Source organism: Gavialis gangeticus, unplaced genomic scaffold (assembly GCF_001723915.1).
Source record: "Gavialis gangeticus isolate Ggan-Ray unplaced genomic scaffold, GavGan_comp1, whole genome shotgun sequence".
Taxonomy (NCBI): domain Eukaryota; kingdom Metazoa; phylum Chordata; order Crocodylia; family Gavialidae; genus Gavialis; species Gavialis gangeticus.
The window spans coordinates 10,067,761-10,085,322 of record NW_017728980.1 but is presented as its reverse complement, the minus strand read 5'-3'; the positions used below and the strand labels follow the sequence as shown (position 1 = coordinate 10,085,322).

At 47.0% G+C, this 17,562-nt stretch overlaps 1 protein-coding gene across 1 annotated transcript in view; it reads right to left on the bottom strand.

The window, feature by feature from the left end:
- LOC109292382 (uncharacterized protein CXorf65 homolog) overlaps positions 1 to 17,562 on the bottom strand; it is a 69,057-nt gene that overhangs the window by 37,388 nt on the left and 14,107 nt on the right. The window contains exon 7 of the transcript XR_002096111.1: positions 5,857 to 5,944. The gene's annotated coding sequence lies outside the window, so the exon portion shown is untranslated. The remainder of the gene's footprint in view (positions 1 to 5,856; positions 5,945 to 17,562) is intronic.

Sequence of the window (17,562 nt, the reverse complement as noted above, 5' to 3'; positions counted from 1 at the left end):
TGGGGGGGGGGGGGGGAAATAGGATTAAAAAGAAAAAACAAAATCAAGCTGGAAAAGCTCAAACAGCCCTTAGCAGAGACTTGATGAAGAAAATATCAGAACAAGCTGAAAGTGAAGTCCATGTTTAGTACTGGAAGGTGGTTCCCAATGGAATGGCCACAGACCTGGAAAGAGGGCAGCTCCATAAAGGTGATAGAGAGAAAAGCATCCAGTGGAATGATACCTTTTATTCTAGATGCTCATTTCTATATAAATTTTAAGAAAAAGGAGCACTTCTAAGTCCATGCAAAATCCCTAATTCTTTAGAGTGTTTTTGAGCATGCATATGTTACATGTGCATTATTTTGTTATAAACAAGTGGTGGACCATCTGACTGGGGCAATGCTAGGGCTGCTTATACATGTGACAGTTGCCCTTTTTAGAAGTTTAATTGTCTTTTTATAGCAGTTTAATTGCATCACGTGTTACATGTGTGGTGGTATATTACAATTTATTTTTGTCACACTTACATTGCAATATTGCAATGTAAATGCATTGTTATGCAACTAAAATGTATCAGATTGTTTGCTACCTAACAAATTGCAGCAATACAACCATCCCCAAGCTGGCCTGGGCTTCCAGCACCCTGTGCGCTGCTCTCTACCACCTTCTCTAGTTACCAGCCTACCCAGCTGCTCTCCTGCTGCCTCCCCATGCTGTCCCAGAGGCAAGCCAGCCTGTTCCCGGGTGGTCCTGGTGGCAGTGGGGACAGGGCACAGGATGCTAGAAGCTTCAGCAGGCCAGGGTGGGGGGAGAGAAAAAAATCATTCCCCCTACTGTTTTTCAATTTCCAGCATGCCAGTGGGATACTGGCAAATCAAGTGGCCCCTGAGCTACAGAGGGCCCTGGTCCTTCCTTGCATGACTGCAGCACTCCCCAGGGTCACTCGGATGGGCTGCTAGTGGGCTGGGTGCTACCCCAGCTTGGAGCCAGTATTCAGCCTGCCCAGGCAGTCCTGAGGGGTGCTGCCACTACTATGAAGGAAAGGACCAGGGTCCCCTGCAGCTCAGGACCCACTGGCTGCTCATGGGGGCCAAGGGCAGAATCTACCAGGAAAAACCCAACAGGATTGGGCCCCTTGCTGTAACATTGACAGAAGCCCCTAAATCAAAAAAGTGGGGTTTTAATCATCACAATTAAAAACCCACCAATGAAAAATCCACCACTTCAATTTAGGGGAACAAAACCCCCATCACCTGTATGAACGGCGTATGATTCTGAAGTGGCCTGTCTTTCTGCCACCAGCAATGCTTAAATGCAAAGCAGGCTTACTAAGCTACTGATTACTGCTGCTAACCTTTTGAGCGGATTCAGTTACACATTCAAAACCCAAGAGGATCGTGCAACCCATCAGCTAGACTATAGTTTGGGTTACTGAACCATTACACTGATGCACTTTTTTTCTTTAGGGGAGGCAGAGGACGTTTTAATTCTGGGTGGTCTTGTCCTTGTCGGACAAATCTAGACCTAACTATAAAGAAAGGAGGTCAGACTTTTAAGAAGCACTACATTCTCTGTTGTGGTTTCTCAGAAAAATCAATAGATAAATAAGCGGCCAAGATCAGAGGTAGGCAAAATGACAGACAATGAAGGGAAATGATTCTTTAGAAGGGCAGAGCATATTAATACCAAGATACAGAGGATCAGTATCTAAGTTTCAGCCTGTTTCCAACACATACACCTAGAACTGGCAAAATTTCTTGTTATGTTGCAGAACTATTTTAAGGGAGCTACAGGTATAAGAAAGCTGGTCATTCTTATACTTGCACTCACTTCCATGAAGTGCTAGGGCTAATCTGTCCAGTGTAGCAATTCTGGGACCCAACAGGCCATTGCACAACCATAATTGAGGGGCACAGCCTGCAGCTTGTACATTGAGGGCGTACCTCAACCCAGCACAGACACACCCTTGACATGCAACATATCTTGTGGTATGTTACATAAGGGAGCATGAAACTGCCTCTGGTCATAGACCTCACTGGGTGCATCTACACATATATTTATGATGACTTACTGTACAGTAAATGGGAATAAGCTGGCATCTACACGTGCAGGCATTAAACTGCATTAATGCTGCATATGGACTGACTTGGGACTAAAGTTAGTTCCAAGTCTGTCTACACACACAGTGTGCCTATGCAGTAAGGGGTCTACACAAGCATTACTGTGCAGTAACTAATCAGGTGTAAATTTGATACCTGTATGATGCAGGTATCAAACTGGTGGTCAAGCCGGCACAAGTCACCATATTTACTGTGCAGTATGGGGGTGCACATGTAGATGTGCACTTATACTGTGCAGTAATTAAACTGAATATGCGCATCTACATGTGTACAAGTGGGCACAGGAAGGTATCTACGCCACACACATTTAAAAAAAAAATCTTCTGACTCCTGGTTGAAGAACCCCAGAGGAACCATTAACTATAGATTATTTTAAGCACTAACCTTACCATAACAAGATGGTGCTGTATAGGAGGAGAAGTGGAAAGAAAGTCAGGCTATCAGGTCATTGTTAATCTTATTACGCTGCAGGTAGAAATGGGATGTTTATAGCAAATGCTGGAGGAAATCTAAGAATATCCAGACACCAGAAGAGCAGAAACTGGATCCCCTGCTCTCTGGCACTCTGCAAGTATGGACTGAGGACTTAAGCAAACTGAGGTATCTGACCAGAACAACAGTCTATACAGAAACAAGGCTCAGGACTGAAAATTCACATGCCTGCAATATCATATGGCAATATGATCCTAAACAGACTTCTCACAGCACACAATCTGAAGGGGACACCAGCTATTACCACAGCAAGAAACAAGTTTGAGTGAGAATACATCTTTGCCCAAACACCTTCGCAACAAAAATGATTCCATGCAAAGGTAAAGCACCGTAACCCACAGTTCTGCAGATGCTCAAGGAAAATGTTACTTGTTATTACATCAGCCTTGGGCCAAGTACATGTTATGTACTCTATTAACAAAAGTTTATAGTGGGTCCAAAAAGTGTCCTTCCTCCAACCCTTTATGCCACACTTGAGTTCTTCTGTTGACCAGTGGATATTTGATTTGATACCTTCTGCATCTTCATTGTCATCACATGACAGATGCCAACAGTCATATTGGGGATGCCCCATTTATTTTCTCCAGTGACTTGGATCAAATGCATTTCATTTACACTTCTAAAGTCATCCAAGCAACAAATTCCAACCTAGAAAACCTCTTTGCATAGTCACCAGTAGTAAAGACACTTCCATTTCAACTGTAATCTTCACTGAATGGAAACTAATTTTAATTGCGTGTCTGTGTAGTGTCCAGCCAAACTGAACTTCAGTCCTATTATGGGACAATTAAGCCTAGTGCAATATAAATAAAGAAACGTGTGTGTTGTGGTAGTCTCCAGGAGACTCAGTCACAGCCCTAGTCCACACAATGCTAAGTGATGTACAGAGAACAAAAAGGTGGTGCCTGCCTCCAAACAGCCCACAGTGCATGCACCTTGCAACACACAGCAGGAATGCAGACGGTCCCCAGTTCTGTTGGCAAAACGGACACACTTCTGGCTTCTGTGCATTGACTCTATGTGGTTCATGGATCAAAAGCCATGTTTATCCCTGCTAATTAAGTAGCGATGATCCAAGCAATATAGTGAAGGATACAGGCCTTAAAATATAAAGTATTAGCTTTACACATCCAATTGTTTATTGGACTACAATGTGCTTCAGGGATGCCAAGGGTTAAGTTACTAGTTCATAAAGCAAATATCTTTCTTTAGTATGCAACTATTCTTTTATGCTCCAGTCTTGGCCAAACCAGTCAGGCCAGCTGCCCCTACTGCTTGCATTTGAACTCCTTAACTTTTCATTACCTTCTCTTCTCTCTCTTACAGTTGGCTTCTTTATACAGATTGCTCTGGTTTGAACTAGCTCTCACCACCCTTTCTGCAATGCATCTGGTTACCAGGGAATTCCTGCTTGCTTGACCAGAGGCAGCAAGACACAACCTGAGAGTTGGTTTAAGGTGAAGAGCTTACCTACAGTAAAGTGGGGAGTCTGCTCCAGGGACAGCAAGCCTCACTGGAAGGTGATCGAGCCCTTGTCGCTACCTAGACAGGCAGGCACTTATTTCTGAAGCCCGAGGTCTAAATCCTGGCAGTAGCTCTGCACCAGTGCATGTTTGCACCATATTCTGCCATTAGTAGGCTGGGAGCATGACTTCTAAACATTTGTAGCTCATGCACAGTCCTCTACTGCATGCAGACACTGAGTTCATATTAAATCTCACAACACAAAGACTTCACAGAAGTCTGAAGCCTCATGCATTATCAGAACATTAGCCCAGATTAAATCTCACAGTGGTAATGGCTCTAAGTGCTTTAATATCTTATGTAGGAGACGAAGTTCTTGCAGACAGGTGGCTAGGTCCTGCCCTGTGATCCAAATACAAAATGGCTATTGACATCAGCAGAAGGGGTACACACTGTAGTGGGACCCCTACCCCATAACTGAAGAGAGAACTGAGACTCAGCTGGCTGGCTCCAGCCTCACTGGAGGAACTGGTGGGAGCAGAAGGCCCTTTAATAAAGTGGCCATCAGCCCCAGGTGTACCCAGCACATCCTGGCCTCTCATTGGCAGGCCTGGGGGGTAGTGGGTCAGGTGACCCAGAGAAAGGAGAATAAGCCCAGGGCTTGGAGCAAGGGGGCAGTTTGGTCATGCATGCTGCAGGATGTGGGCCATCTGGGAGGAGAGTGCCTGCACTGACCAGGAGGAAGGACTCCAGACTGCAAGGAAACCCCTGCACCACTGGGCAGCAGCAGATAGATGTTTGAGCCTGTGTTATAGCATTACCAGAGTGGTGATGACCCAGAACAAGGAACCTTTTTGTTCGGGAGCAAGTGCTTGTATCTTTTTGTTGGGGTTTGAATACCAGAGGACCAGGTTGCAGCTGTAAGAGCAGAGGTGGCTGCTGAGAGAGGGTGCTAGGGGCACCCCAGGTTCTAGACTCTTTGAAGAGGTAGAAGTGCTGCTGGTGGCGGACAGCAAACACCGAGGTGTAAGCCCAGGGCCTGCAAAGGGTGAGGGACCAGGGGGCTGAGGGCCATAAAGCCTGCAGAAGGCATGGCTGGAGCTGGGGACCTAGGGTCCTGCTACAGCGGACCTCTGGTGAAGAGACCCAGCTAGAGTGAAGTGGGTAGAGGCCAGGGGACTTCAGCCCAATCCTTATGACCTCCCTGCCCATCGTAACAAAGGCATAGCAGGCATGCCAGGGTGAGACCTTGAGAGGCCAGAGTGGGGCAAGTGGAACAGGACCCAGGTGGCTGCTAGGGGGTGTGACTTGACTGCCCTAGCACCAGATGTGCTACACATGTATTTGAGGGCCCCATTCAGCCAGGCAGCACCTCTGGAAGAGGATCTTCCATTGCCCTTCAGTAGTTCAAAATTCTGAATTCTGGAAAATGTTAGTTATGCTCCTGCCTGCATAGGCCCTTGATGTTCCCATTTCTGGCGTGTGAGGGATCTTTTTCAGCCCCTAGACTGAGTAACTCTGCACACCCATCAGCTTGATTCCCAGCATGTATGTCGTTGTACAAGCCCTAGAATAGTTTCACTCCACCCGAATTGCAATGATCAGGAACTGGCACTGCATATTCAACATCCCAACAGACTGCTACAGAAGGGGCCACTTGAGCCTGCCAATGATGGACACATCCTTTTATGCCTGTAGGATGGAGAGTGTTTGCATTCCCATTAACTCAGAGGTAGGGCTTGTGTTTTGGTATTTCATTCATAATCCAATTTAATGGGCAGGAAACCTTTTCCATTACCTCTTTCAGCAGCGCCACCTCCATAAGGTGAAGCATCTCCAATGGGCAACACAGTGCAGCCGGTTGGTCAGTGGGTAGCTTATTGTGGCTGTAAGCAGAAAACAAATGTAGCAGTGAGTTCCCCCCCTACACACACCTCTGAAGAGCTGTTGGTTGCAATGATGCTATGAAAACAACATCAACTGAAGCTAGAGATGGCAGACTGCAGTGCTGGCAGACCCCACCACCAAGCAGCTCCTGGTCCTCCATCAAAGGTAACAAAAATACTAAAATTGTGACTGCCTGAAATCCATGTACTCGCACAGTGCATGCCATACAATCTCAATGGTGCTGCCCCTTAGGGCTGCTGATGAGATTCCAACTTTGCCCGACTTCAGGTGCTCGCTCTTTAAAGCTCTTCCCACCCGACAGCTAGGTACCCAAGGACTAATAGAAAAGTTGTCCTTGTGAACTGCAAATTGAGGCAGTCGCCCATCTACTGGTACTAGAGCTTTCAGAGAGGAAGGATGACTTACCTTTGCACTGTGTCTACATGTGCTTGTGAAACCTGCTCTGATCAGTACCACTTATGGACTTTTTTTCCCCAAAGCATTATAACCAAAATCAAAGTGACTGTAGAACTGGTATAGACCCACCCTTGGGAGAGGTCTTGTGAGTTGAGGCTTCCTGGCAACCCTGCAAGTTAACATCCCTCTTCACCCTGTTTATCATTAAGATCTAAACTTCCAGGTCACTGTACGGTAGAGGACTAGGTCATTTGCATTGCTAATACCAGTCAATTCCCTACTTGGACATTAATTGGCTTCCCTCTTAGCATAGCAGTGAGAATTTTATTCCTTAGGTGAAAGCATGAGACTGTAACTTTCAGTTGCAGGGGGAAAATGTTGGACTGGAAACCACGGTCAGCCAGGCCCTTCATGTTCCAAGGCTCTTAAGGCTGAGAGGAACACAGCACTTTCATCCCAGAATAAGAATAGCTATATAAGGAGTTATTTAGCAGTAGCTGCCCTTCAGTAGCTTCATGGGTGGACAGTGTAAGAAGCTGGTAGGAGTGCTGCACACTCGGGGACAGTGACTTTTAATTTGTTTTGACCATGGCAAGCACAGCCCTTGTCCTATTGTCTGCAGACAGTCCGGGTGCTTCCTCCTATCTCTTTTCCTAGAAACCTTGACCTAAAGCATGGATTCAGCATGGAGTATAAGATTTTGCAGGCTGTTAACCAGTATCTCATTCCCTTCCCAACCCATAGATCTGGCCCATGTCATTGGATGTGAATGGTTGTGGCAGCACATACAACAGGTAACTCCAGTTCCTGAGGCCAGGAACCTTTTTGCTAGAGATGTTTTAGAGAGGCTGGGAGCAGGGAGTGGGGGGATAAAGGGTCTCCAGGCAGAGGCTGCTGCTGCTCCTGCCTGCAATGTTTGCTGCTGCCCTCCCCAACCCTCATGCTGGGGCAGGCAGGGGTGGAGCTGGCGGGCCAACATGTGCAGCAGGTGGCTTTTGAAATCCAGTTTCACCAGAAGAGTGAACCTGCACTAACTGTGCTGCAGGCAGGGCTCCTTCGCCACCTGAGGCCTGACCCAGAGCCCCCTGAAAGTGAAGAGGGTCTTTTCTGCTGACTTGAGAAAAAGCCTTTAGGTCACATTCTCTGAGCTGAGATGTGGGTCAAAATTAGAGCCTCGGAAACTCTTTCCTAAACTCCAAACTACTCCGGCCACTGAGAATGTGACCCTTTTTCAGATGGCCTGCCACTTGCATGCACAAGAGGGTCAGAGTCTCCAGAGCTTCAGGGAAGCTGGAAGCCTGGTGCCCAGGCATCCACCTCATCATCCACTTGCTTCCAGTTTTAGCTGAGGAAATACGGAGATCAGCACTGTAGGACCATGGCAAGGGAGCATGGATGGGTGCCTTGTGTCGCCACAAACAATGAGCTCGGGTGCAAGCTAACCAAAAGAAATGACTCGTTTTTGGCAAGCAGGCTCAAAGCATAATCAGGCACAGCAATATCAGCCTCAGTTTGCCTTAGCTGTTTCAGGGTGTACACAGCTCAGGACTGGTGCCGTTTCTTCAAAAAAGAAGCCTCCGCTTCTTTGTTGTGGCATGGCCTGACCCGCAAGCGTGCTAGCAACAGGATGCTCCTTAGGACCTCAATAGTGTTTAGGGGGGTTGGAGGCCAGTGGAAATCAAGTCATTATTATGCCATTACTTAGTTTCATTGGAAGCCTTGAGACAGTTGGTTATTTTCCTCTAAAGCCTCCAGGCCTACATTCACATAATTACATGAGACATTCAGATTTCATCTTTTTTTAAATGTTTTCTCTCTAGCCATGAGGATAAAGAGCTTAAAATATACTTTGTCTAAAGCAAAGGAGACCAATAGAGAGAGTTTTACTCTTCTTAATTTTAAGTCCCAAGATTTTAGCTCCCTTCACCCTCTCCCCAGGTAGCAAGATTAGCCTGCCTCTTGATCTTTGAACACCTAGGATGGTAGTACTACTGTTGACTAAGGCCTCATCCTTGTTGGGGTTTAGCCCACTTCTGACCCATGTTCAGGGCTTGCCCTGGAGTAGCTGTGCCAGTGGCTGCAAGAAGGGGTAATCCTCAGCCTACCAACCATTATCTAAATGAAGCCCCTTCTCTGGTGCATCTGGCTGGGATGGGGTAGGGGGAAGCATTTTAACTCGGTTAAATCCCAGTGAAGACAAAGCAGCTTGTAGGTTTTACAAGTCACCAAGTAGCATTCAACTCCAAGTACCTCCACAGCCCAACAAAAAGACTACAGAGGAAGTCTCAAGTTTAACTCTTTCTGGTAACATGTGCAGAGGCCACATTGCTGTGCATTCACTGGGAGCACTTGTACGCATGATGGAGGTTTAACCTCCGAGGTTTTATTCTATGCCCCCTAAATTGGACTGGTGGAGCACAGAATGAAACCCCGTGGACTAAACCGTTTTAATTTTTCTGTCACATTATGGTGAGGGGCCTGATTTCCATGCAACCCCGTGCCCCTTTTTTGTCAGACCCAGAGACCGCCCAGGGCCAGGGGGCCTGAGCTGTGGGAAGCCCTGGTCCTTCCCTCTGCAGCAGCAGTACCCCACTAGCAGGCTGTATGCTGCCCCAGCTTGAAGGCAGCACCCAGCCTGAGCCTGCCTGGGGAGCAGTGCCCAGCAGACTTCCAGTGGGCAGGCTTGGCGAAGAGCTGGATTGGGCCAGCTGCTGCCAAGCTGAGGCAGCACGGGGCCTGCTAGCAGCCCACCTGGGTAGCCCCCAGGGGGTGCCGCTGCTGTGGAGGGAAGGACCAGACCCCCTACAGTTCAGGGGCTGCTCAGCCTGCCAGCAGCTTGCCCCCCTCAACTGTGGGCAAGCTCCCCTGGGGGGAAGAAGAAGAAAAAAAAAGGATCAGGCCCCTTGCCACTTCTGCCTTCAGCAGGTGCTCACTGGAGGCAGAAACAGCAAGAAGCCCAATCCTCTCTCTTTTTCTGCAGAGCCTGCCCACCTCTCCCGCAGCCTGGGGGCAAGCTGACAGCTGCAGCACTGCAATTTGCAAAGTTGCAAACTAAACTACATCTAGATGTTGTAAACTAACTCATTTAGCGAGGTCCAGCAAGGGCAGCCACACTGTGAAATAAAACTTGAGGTACTCGTGCTAACTGGATTAGCAGCCGAGGAACTGTGCTCACATAAGCTTTAGTGTGCGTGCCCTGAAGGGCAGACGCGCCACCAGCTTGTAGTGGTGAAGATGGGACTTGTGTGAGATGATGCTTGAGTCACTTGTGCAGTGAAGGCAAGTCCCAAACCATCAGTGCACAAATCCAGACCAGCATTCCTGCCAGCACTACACAGAGGTGCTTCTTAGCACTGGGGAGCATATTTCCTGCCTCTTCTGGTACCCCTTTGGCAACAGCTGCCTGAAGAAGTTGGTATTTCATCAGGGCAAACCCCATTTCACCCTTACACACTGGAGCATCATGCACATGACTTTTAAGTTATATTTCTGCCCATAGCAGGATAAGATCACCCAGGTACTTGGATAGATAACCACCCAAAGTAAAGTAGCAGTGGGCCCCCCACTTTTTTTTGTCAAAGAGCCTAGCATTTAGGGCACTCTCAGGGAGTGGGGCACAGAGGAGGTTTGATCTTGCATCTCTTTCTTCCCAGCACAGTACTCTAACCACCAGACTGCAGGATAGGAATTTCCCAGAGCAACCTCCAAGCCTCCTCATGAGACTGCCCTTACTTCACCTTATGTGTAGTATTCACTGGATTAAGTTGATAAAGAGCACTGCACTAGCTTCTGCCCCACTGGAGACAAGGGGCAAACAGCAAGAACTTTCAAGGGCAGCCTTCCCCTCCGAGATACCCACCTGCTAGCTTGCACTCCTGCTCCTGGCCCCACATATCTTCCCCACTTGCCTACCCAATGCTTATCCCAAACTGAATCTGTAGCATTGAGCTAGAACAGGCACCACAGGCCATAACATGGCCACCTTGAGTTTTTTAACGTGTGTCTAGGAACTTTCCCAGATAGCCTGCAATTAAAAGCAAAAATGAAACAAAGAAAGTAGCTTGGTTTGAGCCCTAGGCAAAGGAAGTTCTTATTCCATATTTCTCTGGGCCCATTTATAGCTATGGAAGCAACCCCCCCCAACAAAACAAACCAACAGAGGGACAGTCATAAATAAAGGATCCCTCACTATTATTCATAGGCAAAAGAAAACTCAAGTATTATCTCTAGTCATTCACCAACCCAACTGTTTAAAAGCAAAAAATACCTCTAAGAACAGGACCTTTACCAAGAGCCGCTGGCTGATGGATGCCACCATCTTCTATGCACAGACACTTTATATGTTCAACTAACTCAGAAGCCGAGCACGTGCTGAGCCAACTTTGAGCAGCCACGCACAGAGGCAGACTGCTTCCCCCCCTGCCTGAAGCAGCCAGGCCTACCAGTGCAGCTGTGCCAAATGAGTCAAGATTAGCAGTGGGAGAACACACCTGATCTAAGGCTGCTTCGTCAAGGGTGAGCTGCTGAAATGCAAAGGACTTTGAAATGGTGCCCCCAGAGAGGTCAGCAAGGCACAGTAAGATCAGAGTGCTCTCCCATGGACATGGCAAGCATGTTGATTAAGCAGGGCATCCTGTTCATTGCTGCCACCTGGACATGGCAGAGCCATCCCCTTGTACACGCATGTTGATTAAGCAGGGCATCCTGCTCACTGTTGTAACACCTGTGTTTGCATAAACTCGGCCTCTGTGTCAGTGAGTTGGCAAGGGGAGGGTTTCACTTGTGACTGAAGCAAGCTTGGTTTCTGTATGAATATTAATCCTTGGCCTCAGTGTCTCACTGAAATGCATTATTCCTCCAGAATCAAACCTTGAAGATCTCTCAGTTTTGCTTTAGGCAACACTCAGTGACTGCAGCTGCAAGCTTTCCTAAATAAAGGCTACAGGTAAAACCACTTTCAGTACTGGTTCTCACAGTGTAGGAATTAGAAGGAGCTGCACTCCTACTCACCGAGGCCCTGCCATGTTTTCATATGTGATAGGAACAAACATTTCTTAAACAAGCAGCATGTCTGTGCCCAGAGACATTAAAGTTAGGAATATAGCCAAACACATGGACCTGGCTACAGGACTTGCATTTCACTGTGCGGGGTGTTGCCCAAACAGAGCCACTGATCCTGCAACCACTTTTGTTAACTTTGGCCATGAGGATGGTTGTTTGCAAGCACGAAATTAAGCTCAAGCAATAGTACTGAATATAGGGCCAGAAAATGCAAATGCACTTAGCTCTTTGGGGCAGGGACATGCCATCTGTAGGAGTACAATATCCAGTGCTGATAAAGGCAGCTTTCTGCAGTTGGAATATAAGCATTTTGAAATTATATGGATTAATCTAACTAATGAGATGGATTTAGCTAATGGACTTTCTACTCTGACCTGTAGGTTAACACACATGCATGCTCTGTTAAGCCAGCAGAGATCGGTTCAGCATAATCAACCCACTATCAACAGAAAGAAAAGGAAGGATTCATAAGCACATAATCTCGTGAAGCAGGTTGGTCTTGTGGTAACAGCACAAGGAAGGGCATCAAGGCCACAGGATTATATTCCTGTCTTTGCCACAGAGGCCCTTTGTGGCTAGATCAGGTTCTCAGTTCCTGAGGTGGTGCATAACCCTCTGATCCCAAGGCCTTTAAACAGAGGTGTTGCATTTCTGTATTTTCTTCTAGAATGGGGACAGAAGTTCCCTGTCTCACAACAATGTTATCAGATGCAAATGTTATCAGCTGAAAAGTGAGTGGTGATTTGGGGGGATCTCAGGTTTGGGAGCCCAACCTAATTTGCAGAAGGCAGGTACTTCAAAGATTACTGTCCCTTTAAGTTATTTCAAAGTTGGGCACCTCAAATCATCAGCTGTTTTTAAAAATCTTTGCCTCAGTTCATTTGCAAAAAGTGCTTGGGATCTCTGACCGGATAGCCATACATCTAGCAATAGGAAAACCTGCTGGAATAAGGCAAAGCCTAATGTGGACCCTTGCCTCCAGCTCATTTCTTGCTGAGGTTTGAAGTCTGGCTCTCTGCTTTGTCCCCATTATCATTTTTGAAGTCTTCTATCCTGAATCTGCTTGCTCTGGTTACACCTGGAAGTAGAAGTGAGACAAGCTCTTCTCATTTTCCTGCCACCTGAAATGGAAGTTAGAGGGACAGGATATTTCACAGAGGGGCAACATATTAGTTACGCGATTCACCTGATTTGCAGTCCAGGCCTGGGAAAGCTTTCAAAACCTTTGAGGTCTGCCCATCGCATCCTCTATAACTGCAAACAGGCAAACATCAAGAGCGCTGTGTACTTCCGAATGCAAGTTGGGGCCAAACCTGTTTCCCTGTACGGCAACAAGCCTTCTATCCATTTCAACAGGAAAAGGAGCTGGCATTTTACCAATCACTTGGTGTCAGCTGGCAAGGAATGTCCTGAGCTGAAGCCTATCTTGATCGTGAAAATACTATGAATGGTCAAGTTATTTATTTTTCCGACACGTCAGCCTGTAGGCCAGCCAATGCTGAGCCTCACATAGTCTCCATACCACCCCAGTTACAAGCCTTGTAAAACTTCCACACTAGAAAGCAGACGGCTCTTTAGTCTGAAGCTCTGGAGCAACTACAGGAAAAACAACATTGTTCTGTTCAGGTCTAACCTCCTCCATGGCAACTTCATCATACTGGCCTGCCTTATGAGACTACTGGAGGCTCCCAGACCTGGCACTGAGAGTGCACCTCATGTGGGCCCAAGGCTGGTTTTGCCTCTACCAACACGCTTTGGTTTATCTAACTGTTATTCCAAATGTGTGTCTGGAGATATCAGAAGGCAGAGCTAACCTTAGCCACAGCCAGATGACACAGTATAGCATTTCAGACACTGCTCTCTGCTCAGTCACTGAGAGCTCAGGTCCACACATCCCTGCTTCGGCTCAAGGTCTCCGCCCTCTTGTATTATTACACCAATGACAGGCGGTGCTGTTTTGCAGACTCTCCCCAAATCTTTAGGCTGTCCCACCTTCTTCAACAGCACTGCATCCAATGCTACAGATTCAGGGGCATGGTAGGAAACTATCAGAGCCTGTTGCGGGTTATGCAGCAGACACACTGACCTGATGCTTTGAGGCATCAAAGCAGCAGGATCAGTTCTGCAAGTTCAGCATGTGCCTGAAGCCCACTGGCTTCCATGAATGAAGGGAGTGCAGAAGTCGGCCTGTATACAAGGGAAAGGGAAGAAAAAAGTTCTCATTTCCTATGGGTTACCTCCACAACTAGGACCGGGCCTGGAAATACATTTGCAGCATTTAAAGGAGCAATTTTTATTCTCTTCCCTTGGAAGGTCTCTCTCTGGTTCAACCTACTCAGGGAAGAGTGGAAAGTGCTCACAGAAGCAGCACCTCCCAGGTCACATTAGAGGTGCTTGAGACAAAGGGGTCTGTCCTTGCCATCTGCTAGCTAGTCACAGCAGCGGGTGCCTCCTAGGCCAGCCATTTAAAAAAAATATGCTGGTGCCTGCCTATATTGAGAAAGAAGAATGCGCTGGTACCAGCAGGGAAAGAAAGGAATTGGCTGTGATGGATGGACGCATGGACAGATTACGCTCTTTCTTCTCTGCTGGTACCAGCAGATTCTTCTGTCCTATGTACCACTTCCCCCTCCAGGCACTGCCACCTCCTCTTGTCCTCCCCTTGTCATGCTGGGTTCAAAAGGGTCAAGGCATCATCAGCCCAGACTAATCGTCCTTAGCTTGTGCTATGTAAGAGCCGCCCTGAATGCATGCAAGAGCAGGGAGGTGGCTGGGACACAAGCAGGTTGCTCTAAATCATCTCCCTGATGAATTACAGTCTTTTGAATGGAGGAACATTGTGCAGTCAGGGCGCTACATGGGAACAGCACTGTTTACTACATTGGAGAGGGATTGTTGGTTTTACAGGTTGTAAAGTGTGAATGGGGTTGGCAAGCTGGAGAGGAGAACAAGCACTCCCAGCAAAGTGAGCAGACAGAAAAATGGGAAGGGGAGAGACATGAAACCAGAGGAGTGCGGGGTTTGCGGGGAGGACACATGGAGAGGAAAATAGGCTTTGTGTCACCTTCCTCACCCCCAAAGGACTCGCTTCTTCTATAAGGCCCCACAACCACTGCACACTTAATATTTCTGTAAACTCCTTTCTGGGGCTCCTCATCCATCTGCCTCTCTGGACTTGGTTTGCAGGGGTGCTGAGTCCCCAATGTCTCCACTGTGCAGAATGGGATGTTCACCTCTTTCTTTAGGCAATAAAATGTTCTCTGGGCCATGGACAGCCTGTTATGTGGGCAATATTACTGCTCAGGAGAGTCATCCTACCAAAGGCAAGAGTGAGAAAGGGAGAAGGAGGAAACAGAGCAGGGCATAAAGAAAGAAATGAAGGAGGGAGGGAGACTGAGTGAGGGATGGATGATGTATCCCAGACAAATTAAAAGCATATTGGAAGTTTTGTATTTAAAGCAAATAGAGTAAATTGAGCACAAGATCAACAAATAGCTGCCTGGCAAGAGTTAATTGATTCCCCCTAAAGCAGAAAGCACAGTTGCCAAGAGAGACTCCCAGAAACAAGAGGGGCAGGGGAGTCAGGGGAGCAGGCCAAAGCTCACAGATTATGCTGCTTTGCTTGGCCTCCACTTGATTAACATCATGTTCAGAGAAGAGATGGGGAGAAATGTGGACACACAATGAAATAAATGACAGAAGGGGGAAGAAAAAAAAAATCGTGTTTTAATTTTAAAGCTACCTAGAGGGCAATTCCCTTTTAGTTTTTTGCTTTCTTTCCCAAACAGAAAATGTGGGGTAGTAAGAGAGCTGGTATTTAGATATGAGGCATCAAAATGAAAAGAAAACACATGGACATCATTTTTGTCTTTCTGACCTATTTCCAAATAATAAGATATTTGCTGAATGCAGATTACACTGCACACAGTTCTCTCCTCGGCCTCACTCCATTGATGAGATCCACCACATGCCAACCTCACGTGGGATTTAGCTCGTGGATTGACCATGCACCACTCATCCAGCCCATGGGGTCAGAAGCAGCTCTGCCCTAATTTATTCATCTCTGACCACGTAGGGTGTTTCCAGGAACTTTCTCAAGATTGTCTCTCCCCTAAACGCTTCTCCTTCCCCAAGAGAGAATATTTAAAACATGCAAAAGCTGGTGGAAAATATAAATTTATGGGGAATATAAATTCTAAATATTTTTTTTCCTATGTTTTCAATAATTGAATGGCTTGGTCCCAGAAATATGTTTCAGTCGCTTCCTGGTACATGAAGCAAGGGAGTTGCATTCCCAAGGCACGGAGATGGCTCCACTGTCCAGCTTTGAAGGCTGCTATCCTGCTGTGCAAATTAAAATTTCAATGGCTCTGCTGGCATGCAGATTTCAATGCGACAGTGTATACAGGGCCTTGCAACTGAGGAGGCTGAAACATTTTAACTGAAACCACAAGGGCCTGAACCCTTCCGAGTCTTTGGAAAGCATCTCAATCCCAACTCCTCAGCTGGCTGCTGTCTCTAAAGAGGGACCGGATGGAGATCCAGGTTTGTAGCTTGGGCTCTGTTCACAACATCCTGTGTAGTATCAGTCTCATTTTATAGAGGGGGAATTGAGGCACAAATATGGGAAGACTTGCTGACACAGTTAGCACAGGCAGGGATAGAAAAACCGTTCTCCCCAGCTGCCAGTTCCTTCCTCATACATTAACCAGGATTCCCTCTACTGCACGGGTGCATCCTCAGACAGCTTAGCATCTGTTTGATTCATGCTGAGAGGATGTTTCTGCTGGAGCATACCATGCTCGCATGCTGCATGCATCCAGTCAAATGATGGCTTTTCTTTGTGCAGACACTCAAGGACCGTTCTGTTCTTGTTACTCCCTCATTACTCTTCCTTTGATCTCCATTTTCTATCTCAGTTTTCTTTTTAAAGTGAATGTAGTGCTGGCAAAACACACCGGTCAATTAAACTCCTGGGGCACTGCAAGAGTCCCTCGGGCTGACCAATAACATGACATGAAAGGATCAGCTGGGGGCTCTAAGGGAAGAATTACCCCCCCACAAAAAAAACCACAATCAGTCTGTAAGATTCATGGCCATGAGGTATAAGTGCAGTTGAGGGCTTTGCAGAATTGCAAGGAATGTGATGAGGGACTAGACAAGGGACTAGATCATAGGATCTTCTTGCTGGGATCCTTTGATCCCAGCTGACTTCCTGCCCCTGGTCTGCACTCGATGATCTTCCGAGGTCCCTTCCAGCCCTAGTGTCTATGAATCTATAGAGAAAAGGGATCTATGGTCTGCGTTGTACTGAGTGAAGGTCACATCTGTCCTGTCTTTCAACTGCATGGCAGCCACTGGTGGAAACTGGTCTTTCACCTCTCTCTCTCTCATGTATTTATTTCTTTTTTAACCATTTTGAGATTCTTTGAGTCACGTCTCGTACAACCTGCCTTCTGTGTAAGTGAGACAAGGCAGACAGTTGAGTAGAAATGAGAGATCCCTGTTAACTCCTGCTGGCCACTACATTTGACATAAAAGAACTGAAACTATATGTCAGAAGGACCAGGTCCTCACTGCCATGTGACACCACCCCAAACTCTCAACTCAGATGGGTGTCCTGCTGGGAAGACTAAAGGCCAGGAAGAACGAACTCCTGTCTCAGGAAAGTAGGAATTGATATGATGGTCAAATGACTGTGATCATCATCCTCATGCAATACAGCGTCCTGTCTGACAGTGACTGGTACCACTTTAGAGGAAAATGCAAGAAACCCTGCAGTAGGTAACTATGGGGTAATCCAGTGCCAGGGATAGATTTTGCCTACGTTCCTGTTGCCAGTGTGAAGAGGGATTTGGATGGTATGTATGCCATGACTAACTTTCTGCACATGGAGAAATTCTCCAGTCTAGGACCTGTGCTGTCACATCTTAAATTCCTTCTTAGGCCATTATGTGGGTGCATACGAGGAAAAAAACAAACCTGGATAACAATAATTTTGCCAAGTCAGTTCTTCCTCTTCAAGCTCGAGCAAGGGGTGCTTGTTTAATAAATGCGGTTTTCTAAGGTGGGGTGGAGAAGCCAGAGCAAATGCAGATTTATAACAAGGCTTCAATGGCTTCCTCATTCTTACATTTAC